The sequence below is a fragment of the Phodopus roborovskii genome, unplaced genomic scaffold (assembly GCF_943737965.1).
Source record: "Phodopus roborovskii unplaced genomic scaffold, PHOROB, whole genome shotgun sequence".
Classification (NCBI taxonomy): Eukaryota; Metazoa; Chordata; class Mammalia; order Rodentia; family Cricetidae; genus Phodopus; species Phodopus roborovskii.
In genome coordinates, this window is record NW_026126424.1 from 5,266,197 (window position 1) to 5,283,081 (window position 16,885).

Genomic DNA, 16,885 nt, shown 5'->3' on the forward strand with positions numbered 1-16,885 from the left:
ACTCAATATCTGTTTGCATGCAGCCCTTCTACTTAACTCAGTGTCTGTCCCTTTCTTGGGGCTACCATTACCATAGATGAATAGCAGGTGCCTGTCCCTGGGGCTCCCACATTACATCAGGTTATCCAGAGCTAAAGAAGAGCTCATTTCCCCAGGGCTCAGACAGCTATTTTCTTTCATATCTATTGAATGCTATGAAATGTTTCTACTTTTAAGAATGTAAAAATTCCTTTAAGTCTTTAGCCTCAGGAAAATGACACTGAATTATCTGTTAAGATGTGCATAGAAAATGAATGGAAGTCTTTTTGTTAAAATTTCCTTAAAAACAGAGAAACACACATTTCACAGGGGAAGGAGGTTACTGGGCTCACTTGGAAATGGTGATGTGGATGAGGTGACTGATATATATGTTTGCCATGCACTATCATATTGCCATATGTTGTGTCCAAATTTTATTGCTATTGAACATAACAAACTATGAAGCTGTAGACAAGCTGATTTGTCCATTTGCTTATATCAGTTCCACTGGTATTGTTATAATAGGCAACTACTGGGCATTTACTCAACATGCACGTATATAGCATTTACTATATATACTTATATACACCGCCATCCTGTTAGTGGCCCATAATTTGCTTAAATCTAGCAGGGTACAAGACAATCCAACAACTGCAATAGAATGTGAGAAAGGTCATGTTAGAGGTATATAGAATATTCTGGTAATATGTAAATTACCATTCTAATAGGACAGAAGTACACACACACACACACACACACACACACACACACACACACACACCTGTGAACATACTCATATAGACACTAAAAAAGAGAAGAAAGCATAGAGGTTTGAAAATTTCGGGTAGTCAAAGGTGAAAAAATGTGAGTTGGAAAGTGGCAAGTATAACTTTTTAAATACAGAAAGAGATTTCTTAATGGGATAGGTCTTGGTCTTTTCTATACAGACAAAGTCAAAGTGAGGTGTGTGTGTGTGTGTGTGTGTGTGTGTGTGTGTGTGTGTGTGTGTGTGTGTTTTGTGGACTTCAAGGGTAAGAAATATTAGGAAAGCCAAGGATAATCGTAGAAAGCTGGGCAGAGACTCTTAGTTAACCCTTATGACTTGAGAGAGTCATTTGCTTGAAAAAATACTTAGTTGATGTCTCGATGACTACAATTCAAAATTGGCCAAAGAGGCTTTGAAATTTAATTTGTAGTAAATGCAAAGAAGAACTATATAACATTTCTGTTTATAAGACTTCTGTAAGAGATGCAGTAGAAAGAATTAATTTAATAATCAGTTTATTAATAGGCTCACAGTTTCTCTGTAGCTTCTCTCTTTTGGAGATATTTGTCTTTTTCTGACTTCTGATCATCTTGCCTTGGGGTAGAGGGATGCCTTGGGGATCCTGGGGCAGAATAATGGGCAGATGGGCTGACTTCTTGCCTATTGGTTAGTTGGGATGATTTGACTTTATACTTCATCCTAAGGGACAGCAGCCACTTATAATGAAGCTTACTCAGTCACCAAAATATAATTAAAAATAAAGATAGTATTTCACCTTCTACTCTCCCATACTATTTCTATTTTATTTTTAATTCTGGTTACATTTGATGACAGTATTATCCCTGATGGAACTTTAAGGAGATGGGGTTCTGTTCCTTTGTTCCTTTGTTATCAGGACCAGACAGATGTAACTGCCGCTGCAGCTTTGAGCAGGAGGCAGCTAGGGGAAGCCTCTCATTACAGGAGAGTGGAGAAATCCCACTGGAGCAGCCCTGTGCTCTCACGTAGTAAATGTGAAACATAGGATGAATAAGCAGTGTGTCTTCGTATCAAATGCAGGGCTCTGCAAACTGCATAGCCTTTTGTGTGCTTGCCTCCTTTCTTTCCTTCCTTTTTTTCTTTAAGAGGAAATGTTTGTTTTTCCAAGCTAAGCCAAGTTTTGAGGCACTTACAATGACATGTAGGGAGCATTTGCTCAAGTTGTAGTTTAATATTTATAAGCCCTCCTGAAACCAAAGCATCCTGGAATCTGGGGCAGGGATGTCATGCTGAACACCATAGATGAAAGCACTGGAAGGACTCCATGGAATAGTTCTGCCTAGTGTACTCTAATTACACACACTGTAAGATATGCAGTGTGAATCACATCAATTTTAAGGGAGAAAACAGTTAAATGTTTTGAGGTGCCTGTTTTTAGGCATTTTGAATTGTTTCTACACACAGAAAACATATTTCTAGGTAGATTTGGTCTAGGTATGAGGACAAAGTGTATGAAAAGTCAAGGGTATGCGTTAAATATGAAACACTTGAGGCTGTGTACTGGAGTGGAAAATATGGCTGTAGGCCCCTGCTACTCACCTAGGCTTATATTGCTTAGTTCTCTGTCTTATGAGAACCATGATTACTTCTTACAGAGGGCTATGGTGAGTGAGAGAGAGAGAGAGATAGATAGATAGATAGATAGAGAGAGAGAGAGAGAGAGAGAGAGAGAGAGAGAGCCATGAGGACTTCTTACAGAGGACTATGGTGAACCTTGAGGTCAATGGTCTGGATAGAGATGTTCTGTGAATGTGAAGTGTCAACCTAATGTAGTACCAGTTTGTCTCCTCATTGGGAAATTGAATTCTGGTTTTCCCAGTGGGGCTTAAAGTGGATTCCAAAGTAATGAAATATCAATCCTCATTGTCTCTGTCTCTTGAGTCCTTTCTATAGTCTTCATTCTCACTTTTACTCGTTTAAGTGTTAGTCTGAGGGAATTCCAGCCCACAGTGTAGACTCTTAGATTTCCCAGTGTAGTGCTGATGGTGTTGGGCTCTGGAAATAGTCTATAAGAGTATGTATATGAGCCCCATTCAGCTAGGCTGTAACATGTCTAGGACATGTTGCTTGAAGACAGCTCCTTTTATTTTGCAAGGTCAGAGATGCCAATGGAGGATTTTAAATTCTTTTAGGGAGAAGGGAAGTACTCTTTTCAAATGAATTGGGTCTTATTTGTTTCCTGTTACCTAAGCAAATCTCCCACTGTATTCCTAGGACTAAAATCCATATAGATAGTTGTCTCCCGAAAATATCTGTTAGTATCTTTTTTTTTTTTTTTTTTGAAACATTCTTCACCATCCATCAGAGGAGTTGAAATTCGGAGGTCCAGTTGACATTTGGTACACCATAAAATAACTTCTAGTCACATGGACAGCATAGGCACTTTCCCAGGATCACAATATGGCTCAGTGGATAAGAGCTCAGACTTGTCTTGCAGAGGATCTGAGTTCAGTTCCCAGCATCACCGTCAGATGGTTCACCTCCACCTCCTGCCACCCCATATCTCCAGCTCTGAGGGATCTGATTCCTCTTGTCTCTGTGGCCAACCACACATGGCTCCCCACATACACAAAACGTAAGACTGATTTTTGTTGTTTGTTTTGATCTTTCAAGAGAGGATTTCTCTGGGGAAGAGCCCTGGCTGTCCTGGAACTCACTACATAGACCCGGTTGGCCTTGACCTCAGAGATATCTGTCTGCCTCTGCCTCCTGAGTGCTGGCATTAAAGGTGTGTGCCACCACAGGTTGGCCTTTTAAGACTATCCATTAAAAACAAAAAACAGTTCTTGATAAACAGAGACTCAAGGAATGCCACAAAGCCTCTAGTGTAACAGGATTTCATCCAAGCTTGGGTTATGTGAGGAAATGTGTGCTGTGCATATGCTGGGTCCACAACCTTGGAAATCACATGTAGAGTTTAAACTGTTATTTTTTTTTAGAAAGAAGACACTAAGATTCGGCAAAGTTATTTGGCTGTGGTCATGGAGTCAATGTTGTGTGTTTGGTAGGTCACCCTATAGAGCTCTCGTGGCATAGCAAGGAAAAGGAACTCTCCAGGGTGCAGAACTTACAACAAGGCTTCTCCTTTACCCACCAAATTCTAACCGTGTTATTAGCACGTGCCTCATTGCGGTTTTGAAGAAATGAGCATTCTCTCTCATTATAATGGCTGACAGTTTGAGAAAGAAGCTTTTGTGTTCAGCTTCAACTTTGGTAAGACAGAAGTTCTCTTCCTTGGGATTCTTTGTGAACATTATGGAGAATCTCATTCTGCAATGAAAGTGGGAATGTTGAAAATCTAACTGATGGATGTTTTGTTCTTAGAGGGTGGTTTCTCAGAGAGCTGAAAGAATCTTGCACCACCCATTTGTTACCAGCTTGATACTGACAGTCGCCAGCTGTCTGTCATTGGCCTGATTCTCTCTTCTGTCTTGCCTTGTCACTGCTCCAGGGATGCGTGGGGCTCTGAGTGACCGGAAGAGAGAGCATGAACGTCACCACTCTTAGCGTGCTCCTTGGCTTGCTGGATGAACCTGCAGGGTGTAGCGCTGTGGTTCCAGGAAGTAGATATGGAGCTGTCCACTTCTCTTTTTGTCCTCTTCACTTCATTTTCACGTGACTGGAGCTATGCCACATTAGCTAACAGCATGGAAGGAGTAGTTTACTGGGGACAATTTAAAAACAGAAAATAAGAGGGAAAAATGCTCCATCTCAAATAGAAGACTTGGCCTATGTGCCAGAATAGAAAAACCCTGACTGTGGGTTAAATTTGAGGAAGATGATTATGGGAAAAGAGAGAGGAAAATTGGGCAAAAGCTTCTTAAGTCTTAAATACTCCTTAGACTAGCCAAGAGGAGGAATCTGCTGCTGTTTGCACCTCTTGTAACTAGATGGACTTTCCCAGTTACAGTCATAGCCAAATAATTCTGATTTGTCTTCCATCTCTGGTCAACACATTACGTGCCATTTGGCCAAAATTGTTGGTGAGAAAATATTGATGAAAAAAGACTGGCCAATTAAAAGGAGCCTCCCCAGGGATGGTTTTTAACTTTCGTAGGTTAGAGTGAAGGCAGGGATGGAAAGTAATCAATGAGAAGAGAGAATCCTTTTCTATAAGTCTTTGAAAGAGAAGATTGTATCTTAATTAGCTTTGTATCTCCAGAGTGGAGGGCAGAGCCCAGCTCTTAGCACTTCATGTTGGTATTTGCTGAAGGCATATTGACCTGTTTCTGAGCACATGTGGAAAATGAGAATATTACTTGATTCATTTTGCCCAATATCCTTTTCTTTAGCTCAGTTCTGGAGTAAGATGGCATATTAGAGAAGTTGTTTTGGCATCGCCTCTGGATTATGAATTCATTTTCTTACATAAATATTTAAAATGTTAACAACACATCAGAGAACCATGTGGAGGGATACAAAGATTTGTGTGTGTGTGTGTGTGTGTGTGTGTGTGTGTACTATCCAAGAACTAATGTCAAATATCTCACAGACTAAACATTTCAAACTTCCAGAACTCATCCTTTGTTCTAAGTTAGGCTGACATCTACATCTACAAAAAAAAAAAAAAAGCAAAGCAAAACCAGACTTTCTTACCATTTTAGATGTTATAAGTTCATGGAAGGGGAAACCAAACCAAACCAACCAACCAACAACCAGCAGTAGCTTTAATTCAAAATAGGAAAGACAGTAATTAGAGTTAGGGTGAAGCTCATGGATGGAATGCTTGCATGGCATACAGGAAGTCATTGGTTTTGATCATTATTATTAATTATTATTTTACATACTAATCTCAGTTCCTTCTCCCTCCCTTCCTCCCACTGGTCCCCCATTGCCCCACCCCTGTCATGGGAAGTCATCAAAGTCTGTCACATCACTTGGGGCAGGACCAAGGCCAAGCCTTACCCCCTTCCCCACACCAATCCAGACTGAGTAAGATAACCCTCCATAGGGAATGGGCTCCAAAAGGCCAGTTCATGCATTAGGGATAAATACTAGTTCCACTGCCAACGGCCCATAAACTGCCCAAGTCCTCCAACTATCAGCCACATTCAGGGGGCCTAGTTCAGTTCTATACAGGTTCCTCCCTCTGTCAATCTAGAGTCAGCGAGTTCCCACTTGCTCAGGACAGCTGTTTCTGTGGGTTTTCCCAACATTGTCCCAACCCCTTTGCTCATATTATCACTCCTCTCTCTCTACAACTGAACTCCAGGAGTTTGGCCTAGTGCTTAGCTGTGGATCTCTGAATCTGCCTATAATTTTATGAAGATGATCTTATTATTGAAGAAAACAAAACTGCTTATCATTTGGGAGGATTTTCTTTGGTGTCTTCCAGGAGAATGGGTTGTCCTGGATTTATCTGCAAGGGAAGAAAAGGCAGATGCATATTAAGTAGCTACTGAGAGATATGATCAACACAGACAGGGAGTGGAGGAGGGAGGGGCTTAGGAAAGGCATTGACTAAAGTTTGTCATTGTAGGATTAATGGGCAAAAGCACCTACCACAAACGCTAGATGCCCTTAAGTTTGGTTCCTTAGATCCAGAGTGGAAGGGGAGAACTGACTCTCAAAAGCTGCCATTTGACCTTATATACACTCTGTGGCATGCATTGTGCCCAGGAATAACGAATACATTTAAACATATATATATATATATATATATATATATATATATATATATATATATTCATTTGTTACTTCAAAAGAGTTAAGTCAGTTATAAGACTTGAGGAGGGTAGATTGTAGGGAGAATTAAACAAACAAACAAACAGAAAAACAGAATAGGAATTTTTATCTTTGGAGTTTTCACTGACCTACCAAATTAGTATGTGGCACTTCTCCTAGAAGTTCTTGTGTTTTTTTTTTTTTCCTTAACAAAAATGTAATCATACACTGTATTTTGATTTATGCCGTCTTCACATCTTCCCTTGTAGACAGCATTGAGTAGAATGCTTGGAAGCATAGACACTTTTAAGCACTTGCTGCAGGCATTTGAAATTTATTCTGAGGAGAGGGGGTTCAAATGTGGGTTACTGAGGGACAAATGTGCAGCTTTCCATAGAGGAGCACAGAACTTGTTGAGTCTAGTGGTTAGAATCTGGAGGAAAGAGATGGGATAGCAGAGAGAAAAAGGAGTCCATGAGACTCGTTTCTAAGGCGGAACCAAAAGGCCGTCTTCCTGGATGCGAGTGGTAGGAACGAGAAAGAGGGGAGGGGTGATCAAGTCAAACCTCGTTGCTCTTTCTATCCACACTGATTAACCCCACAGCATCTGTTCAGCTGACAAATTCATTTCCTAGGTCTAAACTACTGTCAGCATCACTGTGTTGCTCACTGTTTAGCTTTATTTGGTGACCTTGAGAAAAATGAAACTCTTCTGTTTCCTACATCTTCCAACACTGGTTTTCCAGTGGGAGAAACTTCAGGAAATTAAAAGCAATGGCCACCCCATTAGGTTCTGTCTGATAGTAGAGTGCTGGTCTTTTAACCACTTTTAATCTGAGAGTCACCTCTCCCCACTTTGAAATATAAGTTCATAGATTTAGGGACTTTTTATCAGGGACAAAAAGGAAAAAAAAAAAAAAAAAAGGTAGAAAATGACCAGCCTGCCAGCAGAATCCAGTGTTTCTTATTTATTCATCAGTAGCTGGACCTAAGCTGGTTTGGATACTTTTGAAAATGGACCATTATTTTCCCCCCACTATATGTAAAGATGATTTATTTACTTTACTAATGTATATATGTATGTTGGATACCTGCTTGCCTGTATGTGCTTGACACGTGTGCAGGTGTCCATGACTGCCAGAGCATATTGGATCCCTTAGAGCTGTGAGCTGTTTGATATGGGTGCTGAGAACCAAAGCTGGGTCCTCTGCAAGATCAACATGTGTTCTTAACCACTGAGCCATTTCTTCGGTCCTATTTTCATTTTCATTTTATTTTTGTCTTTACAGTTATATGGCACACAGAATGTGAAGGAAAGACATATTGTCCTCTTAGCTATAGAAGTGTACATTTCTCCCGGGGGTTTAGTGATTTATATAACTTTTCTTCTCACCCTAGAAACATATGAGCAATTGAAGGGCCTATACGTTTGTTGCAGTTGAAGAACCCAAAGTTCACTTTAACAGAATGACACCTCCTAGAATACACGGACACTGGATTCAGAATGAGAAAACTTGTAATGTGCAACCTTGAATAGATAACCTAACCTCTAGTTTACTTTATGCTGAAAACGGGGTGGGTATTGGGATGACGGTATACTTTCCTTTTTCCATCATGATGGCTTGTGCTCTCATGCATCTTTTAAAATACTATTTATGTTTATATAGGAATTAAATGTGGAGGCTATGGGTTATTTGTATGCTGGCCTTTAATCAATGGACACAGTTCCTCCCTTTATAGGCTAGAAGAAAAAGATTTTCATCACATAGTGAAACTCGCTTGAGATTACAAATGTTTACAGGGATAGTGAAGTCACCCTGGAATAAAGTCTGTCAAGGACACAACCTGCTTCAGCGTCCCACTCCTTTGTACCTACAGAGAAACCCAATTAGAACATCTATTTTCAAGAACTCATATCACCAGAGACTGAAGATACAGTGCAGAAAGCAGGAAACACTATGGCCTAAAAAACTGACCTAGCCAGGAAAACGCACACAGAGAGCTCACCCACAGTCTGCTATTCTGTGAAAGTCTACATTCGATATAAAATATTGTGGCTTATAGTTACATGAAGGAGACTAATACTGATTTCAGTAATTATGGATTTAGAAGTGAGGCAAAAGGTTTAGATTATACAGCATGGGCTTCAAAGGCTTTCTTTTTAGGTTAAAAAGGTAAAATTTGAAGCCAAATACTTGTTTGGTAAAACTTAGGTCTAACCGGAATAACATGAGAACAAGCTACTAACTGCCTGCTACTGACTCTTCTTTAAATGCCATCTTGCTGGGTTTGGTGACTCATAGCTGTCATCCCAGGACTATGGATATACTGTGTCAGGAAGATCAAAGGTTCGAGGGCAACCTCAGTTTCTTAGTGAGACTCTGTCTAAAAAAAAAAAACAACAACAACAACAACAACAAAATCCACTCAGTGAACCAGTTTCTGAGCTGGCTCACATGAGGATAAGACATACTCTGTAAGTGTATCAGAATCAATGATTTATGTTCCTTTATCTAAGGGGAGCAGCCATTCACTGTAGTCATTTAAGTAAGAATTAAGGGTTCCTCAATTTCAAATAACCATAGATAAGGTTTGACTCAGGCTTTTTAACATTTATCCATAAGAAGATTCCCAGTCAGCTTCCTCAGGCTGTAGAATGAATCTTGGATTAGGGTTTTCTATTTCTCACTGGTTTTTCTATCTAGGGAGTAGCAAATGTTTTTGAGTCCTGTTCTCTCCTTTTCTAAATGAAATGGATTTCAAAGATGTCCCCTTGAAAGCTCCTCTTGCCTGTCCCTCTTGCTTCTCACTTCTTCCTGAACTGTGACTGTAACTATGACACCTTTAATGGTGACAGACTAATGCATCTGTCCACTCCATGGCCATCATCTCTCCAGGATACTGTTATAGACTCAGTCTTCACACCCTTTTGCTCAGCTCTCACCCAGTAGCTTCCAGTACAGAATACTCTTCTGAAAGTGGTATCCATGCATACACTTCATTCCCCCCCCCCCCCGCCAAGCTTTTCTGGCTGTTTTAGTTACTTTTCTTGTTCCTGTGAACAAATACCACCTATGAGGTAACTTAAGGAGAATATAATTCATTATGGTTCCAGGTTCAAAGGTTACAATGTTAGGGAAGGCAAGGTGGTAGAAGCAGCCACAGGCTGACTTTATAACTTCCTCACATTTGGGGATCAGAAATCAGAGCACAATTCTGGTCCAGGGTGTAAACTTCAAGGCTGACTTTCTCTTTTGAGTATGAGTCTCTTAAAGTTCCTCAACATTCCAGTCTCCACAAGTTAACAGGGCAGCATTGCCACATGGCTCACAAGTTGTATGCGCTAAGGTATTGTAAATGGGCAGTGTGTTAGTTTGGTGCTATCAAAAAGAAATGTCACAGACAGGATAGCTTAGATAATTTGTTCATCATAGTCTTGGAAGATGGGCACCAGCAGCTCTGGAGTCTTGATGTCACCCTACTTCCTGATTGGTTTCTCACTGAATCAACAAATAAACAAGAGGAAAAGTGGTCCTCCCCTGTGAGTTCTTGAAAGGCCACTAAACCCATGAGGGCTCCACCCTCAGGCCTGTTCTGCAGTAATCTGTGGGATGACTTGATGTCGAAGAGTATCCAGGTCGTTTGCAGAAGGGTTTAACATTGAACTCAGTAGACCAAGTCGGAAAAACTCGTCTCTCACTAGTGACTGAAGTCGTTATCTAATCCAGGTTGCATCCAACCTATCAGAATCCAGATGGAATAAAAAAAAAATGAATGGAGGGTGAGATATCTCTCTTTTCATTTGGGACTTGCACCTCTTCCTCCTCCATCTTCTCAGTATTCCGTGTTCTCTCTGATGACTTCAGCCTCGGGCTAAACCATTAACTTTTTGGTTCTCCAGCTTGTAGGAGATTTTTTCTTGTAGGACTACTTGGCCTGAAGTAAGCTGCATGAAGTAAGCCTCACATTAAATCTTTTCCATTTTTAGAAATCCTATTGGTTTTTATCTCTTTTCAGAACCCTCACTAATATGCATCTCCAAAGGCCCCAGTTCCCCACCACACTTAGGATTTCAATGTTTGAAGTTTGAGGATAACCAACATTCAGACATAAGAGATAACTGCATGGGCCAGGCATGGTGGCACAGGGAACTACACATGAAGGTGACAGTTGATATATAGTCAACACATGGTGATGTCTTAAGGCCTAGGAGTCATTAGAGGGTACACACACACACAAACACAGAGGCCCATACACGGGGTGCGCACATTGGTGTTGATAGTGAAACTACTAAGAACCAGTGAACCATGGGAACTCTCCTGCCCGGTCCATGAGCCTGGCGTTAGCTGTAATACTCTCCAGAGTCTTCAGATCATCTCTCAAAGAGGAACAGTGCATAGCAGGATGAAGTAGGAGAAGCAGGCAGTTCAGGGAAACCCTGGAGGTGGGCAGCCCTGGGAGCTGGAAGGGCTACAAACACTAGTGTTTGTTGTGGCGAATTTTGAGAAGGTGAAGCTTCACTTTGTTTTCTACCTTTCATTTTGCTGTTTCTCCTTTGTAAAACAAAACAAAACATAAAATCAAAAAACCCGACAGTGCCTCCAAAAGGGCATGCTTTGTTTACAAGACAGGTAAAATTACAGGCTTTTCTTAAGGGAAAATACCTGAGAAAATAGACGTAAGGAGCCAAGAGTTCACTGGGGCTCACAGGTTGAGGGAACCATTAGTCATGGCAGGGAGGATGCTGTGCTTGAGGATAGCTACAGTTGTGGCAGCAGGGGTGGGAGGCAGCTGCTCACATTGTCCACCAATCAAGAATCTGAAAGAGATGACTGAGGTGCTTATCCTGTGGTCTTCCCTTTACCTAGTTCAAGATTCCAGAGCACAGATGGTGCCACTCACATCTAGGGTGAGTCTTTCTACCTCATTTAATGTGTTCTAGTAACACCTTCATAGACGTGCCTAGAACTTTGTCTCCTAGGTTAATTCTAAATCATGTCAAGGGCCTGGGGTGATGGATCAATGATTAAGAGTGCTTGTTCTACTAGCATGAGGACCTGAGTTCAAATCCCTAACACTCCCCCCACCCCAGGCATACAGGACTGTGTGTGCCTGTCACCTCAATGCTGAGGGGCTGAATCCTGGGAGCTCACTAGTCATCCAGCCTAATCTAAGTGATGAGCCTCCTTCTCAGTTTAGTGAGAGGCTCCTTCTCAAGACAGTAAGACAGAAATGGAGGAAGACATTCAACAAATTTCTCCGGCCTTTGCATATTCAAACATGGCCACCTCAGAATTCTCACAGGGAGATATTGTACACCCACCCATACCCCCCTCTCTTTCAGACAGACAGGCAGGCAGGCAAACAGACAGACAGACAGACAGAGAGACAAGCACACACACAATATCACTGACAATCAAGATAAACCATTGTAGGCAAGCATTCTAAGTTTTTATTCTCTGTAGGACAGGTGGGTGTCCACAGTGATCGGCTCAGTGACTTCCAGCAGCAGGAAAAAATGCAAAGAACATGTCCATGAAGAGGACCAGGAGGAAAAGGATAATGGACAGGAGTTGATCTGAGAACATGATGCTCTAAACCTATGAGGCACTCCTTCCTCATCCCTTTTATAAGTGCTATTGCTTTCTGCATCTCTACTGACGCCCCTCCAATTCCTCCCATTCTAATCAGGCCAGTGCCTTCAGTCCAGGAAATAAGATCCATTTCTCACGGCTCAGAACTTTGATGTACTGAGAGTGTTGTTCATGTGACATTCTAAAGTGAACAGACACGGTTGGCGACCACTGACTAGCTGCTGTGAGAGCAGCACCACAATTTCTGTGACTAACACACTGGAGAAGTGTAGTGAGATAGTCCTTCCACAGGTCACTTCCGCCCATGGCTCCACCCCCCAATGGGCGTGGTCAGTGCCACAGAAGGACTATCTCACTTCAGAGAAGTAGTTTTCCATGCCCTGTGATATTAGTAGAAGAAAGAGAATTGGCTCCACACACTAACAGAGACCTGTCTGAGCCTTTTGCAGTCTGTGGCTCTTCTATCTCACGGGTGAGATCTTTCTCTGTGTTCAGCCAGCATACGTGTAACCAGAGCAGAAGATCATTATGGGTGGACTTTCCTAGTAAGCCCTGAAGGTGGCATGAAAGTCTACTTATATCATACAGGCTAGAATCAGATCTCACAAGTGTAACCAACCCTATTGAAATGGGAGACTGTGGTTACAGCCACTTTGTAGGGTGGTCGTAGCAAAACATCCATGCATGACACAGAATAGTAGAACATTATAGCTACTATCTTCACAGTTATGAAAATTGAAATCCAAAGTCAAGGAGTCACCCAGAAGGGATGGAGGTTAAGGATGTAGCTTAGTTGCTAGAGTACTCGAGTAGCATGCACAAAGTGCTGAGTTTGATCACTATACAACATACAGTATACAACATTAGGTGTGGTGGCCCATGCTCTAATCTTAGCACATAAGAGGCAGAGGCAAGAGGACAAGCACGTAGTTCAAGGTACCACTTTCTTACAAATAGAATTTGAGGTCACTCTGAGCTGCATGAGACCTTGGTGGGGGTGGAGGGCAGTAGTCGGGTCATGTTCTTTCTGAAGCTCTAAAGGATGCCTCTCTACCTCCTCCTAAGTTCTGGTGGCTGCCGGCAATGCTTGGCATTCCTTTCCTTGCATCTGTGTCCCTCAGTTTCTGCCTTTGTCCTTACATGCCTCCTTACCCATATGCCTCTGTGCAGTTCTCTCTTGGCACAGAACATGGCCATTGCTGGTTAGTTAGGACTTACTCTAAAGCATCACAACCTCATTTAAGAGTGACTGCATCTGTAGAGACCCAGTTTCCAAGTGCAGCCATATCCACAGGAATGAAGATATTGATTGACAGTTTCATTCATAGTAGTGGTGTACCTGCATTGTACCTCCAGAAGAAAAATGGACTGGGGAATTCCTGTCCAATTTCTGCCAAGTTGTTAAGGTTTTCAGCCTCTGGAGCAAAGCATTTTGAGAACTTTACAGAACTGAACCTTTGAAACATTGTTTCTAGGAAAATGCATTTGTAACATCAGACAGCTCTGACTCATGGATGAACTTTGGAAGGTGATCTGTCTCTAAGGCATAATTGCTTATTCTCCAAAGAACTTTACTCTGCTCAAATAGTGATGGTTAAAAAAAAGTCTGAGTTAGATTTTTTAAATACTATTAGCTCTAATGGTTTAATAAAATAGGCAGACATACTAAAATTAATATAACCACCTATAAATCTCTATGCCTTTAAAGTACATGGCTTAAAAGCAATCAAGGCCTCCTCCTTTCTCTATATGGATTTCTGACATGTGATTGGTTTCTGCTCCTGGCATTTTCCATTTTAGTATTTGCCTGACTTACTTTATTGGATAAAGTGGCTGATTTTCATTGAAAGTAATCATGAGTTAGTAAGATTTCAACCAGAGGAATGTAATCTCTAGATTGTATTAACTTTGTAACCTTGGGCAAATCAGCCAAACTGGTTTTCTTATCCATATTGGACTTAAAAATTAGTCTTTTTCTTTTGTGGTTATGAGAGTATCACTAAAAATCACTAAATACTGTGTGCATGACTGTGGATGCTTGGGTAGGTAAAGGGAGAATAGAAAGCCCTGTGCTCATGGGGCTTCTATTCCCTAAAGAAAGCAAGAAGTTTATGAATTGTACACTGCATTGTAGATTTAAGGTGTTATCATCATGGCTATCCTGAACCTAACAGCTCCAATTTTTAAATATACCTAAGAATTTTATTTGAAAAAATTTACAGCTTCTAGATAACAAGAACATAAAAGAAAAGGAAAATCTAAGATTTGAAAACATATACCTTGCTATAAACTGAAACTCATGCTAAATATTGAAAATGTCCTTCCTGAAGCCTGGCTGCCTTCCTTTCTTCCCCCCCTTGCTTCTTTCCTCCCTCCCTCCCTCCTTCTTTTCCCTCTTGTAACTGAGACTAGCCTGGAACTCTTTGTGTAATAAAAGTTGGCCTTTAATTTCTGATCCTTCTGCCTCCATCTCCCGACTGCTGTGATTACAGAACTATACCCCCACACTCCTTGCTTTCCTTCTTGCGGGCACACGTACTCTGTAGCCCAGGCTAGCCTTGATATTGGATTGATCTTTCTGCTTCAGCCTTCCACTCACTGGGACTACAACCGTGTACCACCATGTTTGGCTCATTATTGAATGTATTGCTTTATTATATTTAAAAACAGTTCCTTTGCCTCTACCAGATACTAGTTGGGCCTTCTCCTTTGCCCATCTGCTTCTTCCATCACATATCCACAGCAAAAATCATTTAGGTGCTGTCTTGGAAGGAGGTACTGAGCCCTCTCCAAGCTGAATGTGCTGTGCCATGATCTTGGATTTTCTAGTCTCTAGAATTGTGAGATGTACATTTTTATTATTTATCAATTATCTAGTTTCAGACATTTAATAACAGAAAAGGATTAGGAAAATACTCTGGCTTTTTTTTTTTTTTCTGATTATCTAAGGTAGAGGACTGGGTATTTAAAGTTGCTCATTGCCTATATGGAAAACACTGTTACAAGAGGTTGATCAGACTCTATCAGAAGTTACCAGTTCATAAACTACTATAATACACAGTATGTTTGTTTCCAGTTTATATAGAGATGGATGGTGATTATTATGATTTGTCTACTGATTGAAAAGCTGTCTTGTAGGACTTTAGACCTTTCTTTGGGTTCAGTTTTTTCTTCAAACCAATAATGGCTCCCTCTTTTATGTTTGTTCTCTCTCTCTCTCTCTCTCTTTCACTGTCTCGACTGCCACCAACTAACAATTTGAGCAGCCGTGGAACGGCTGCCATAAATACCCTTCCTGGATAGTGAGATCAACAACTAACTTATCCACCATCATGGAGCCCTCATCTAGTACCTGTTGGAAGCAGAAGCAAACACCCATAACTAAACACTGAGTCGAACTAGAATCCAGATGCAGAGGGAGAGGACAAGACCAGGTTGCAGAAACCCACAGAGACAGCTGACCTGAACAAGGAGGAGTTAACGGCCCCCAGACTGATAGCTGTGAATCCAGCATGGGACTGACTCAGACCCCCTGAATATGGGTCTCAGCAAGAAGGACTGAGCAGTCTAAGGGACCTTAGACAGTAGAACCAGGATGCATTCCTGGTGCACATAAAGGACCTTGTGGAACATCCCCCATGGAGGGATAACTGCCTTAACCTAGAGACAGGAGAGAAGCCCTAGTCCCTACTTCAAATGACTTGACAGATTTACATGACCCCACTTGGATGACATTGCCCTACATGTGGAATTGGGGGTGGGGGGATGGGAGGGGAGGGTGGTCAGGGTGCATGTGAGAGAGGGTAAGAGGGAGGGAGGGAGAGGGAACTGGGATTGACATAAAAAAAAAAAAAAAAAAAAAAACCAAACAAACCATCAAATCAAGGCCTGGCTACTATTAAAAAAAGAAAAGCTGTTTCTGACTTCTAAGAATGAAGACTTCATAATGTGTCTCTGGTAGATCTAGTTACTATATCAGTCTTCCTTCTTTTTCTGAGGTACTTTCCATAGCCCTTCTCCTTGACCATAATATTTTTTCTTTCAGAGAATTGCTTGGCTTGATCCCTCGCTTCATTCAGATATCCAGGGACCTTCTAGAAAGCAACATCTGTCTGTCATCAATCTCTGCCCCACTTTTCCCACATAGCACTTACAGCTAATATTTTTGCTTCTTATCTAATTTCCCTGTTAGAATATGGACACTCTCGGTAACAAACGTGTTTTCTGTTCTGATCTCTCCTAAGTCCCTAGGGAACCACATTGAGTCTCCCTGGTTCTTGGTTTTTGCCACATGGTAGATATTCGATACATATTTATTGAGTCACAGTTCAGGTTTGTAAGCTGAGGTGGCTCCCAAGAAAAGTCAAGTAAGGGAATTCCTCTAGGGAAGGGGAGGGAATAAGGAAAGAGAAAACAGAGGATGGTAGACAAACAGGAGACACTGGAAATTTTGGTGATAACAGTAGAAGTGACTTCTTAAAGACAGTCTTCTAGAGTTTTGTGTCAGAACAAAGGAAGCTCAGAGCCTTTGCTCTGACTGTGGGACCTGGTGTCACTGTGGCATAGTATTTGTGGGCTGGATCTGCTGGAGCAGAAGAAGCCAGGGAGGGAGGGAGGGAGGGAGGGAGGGAGGGAGGGCATCAGGGTGTGGTTAACCCTGTGTGGGATGTGCCAGCGTCTCGGGACAGTGAGGCAGAGAGAAAGAGCAGTGAGAAGAGAATGGGAAGTTTTTGTTGAGGTGTTTGTTGGCAGGCGACTTCATTCCCATGTATGAACCATCTTTAAGCAAGACATTCCTGAGTCG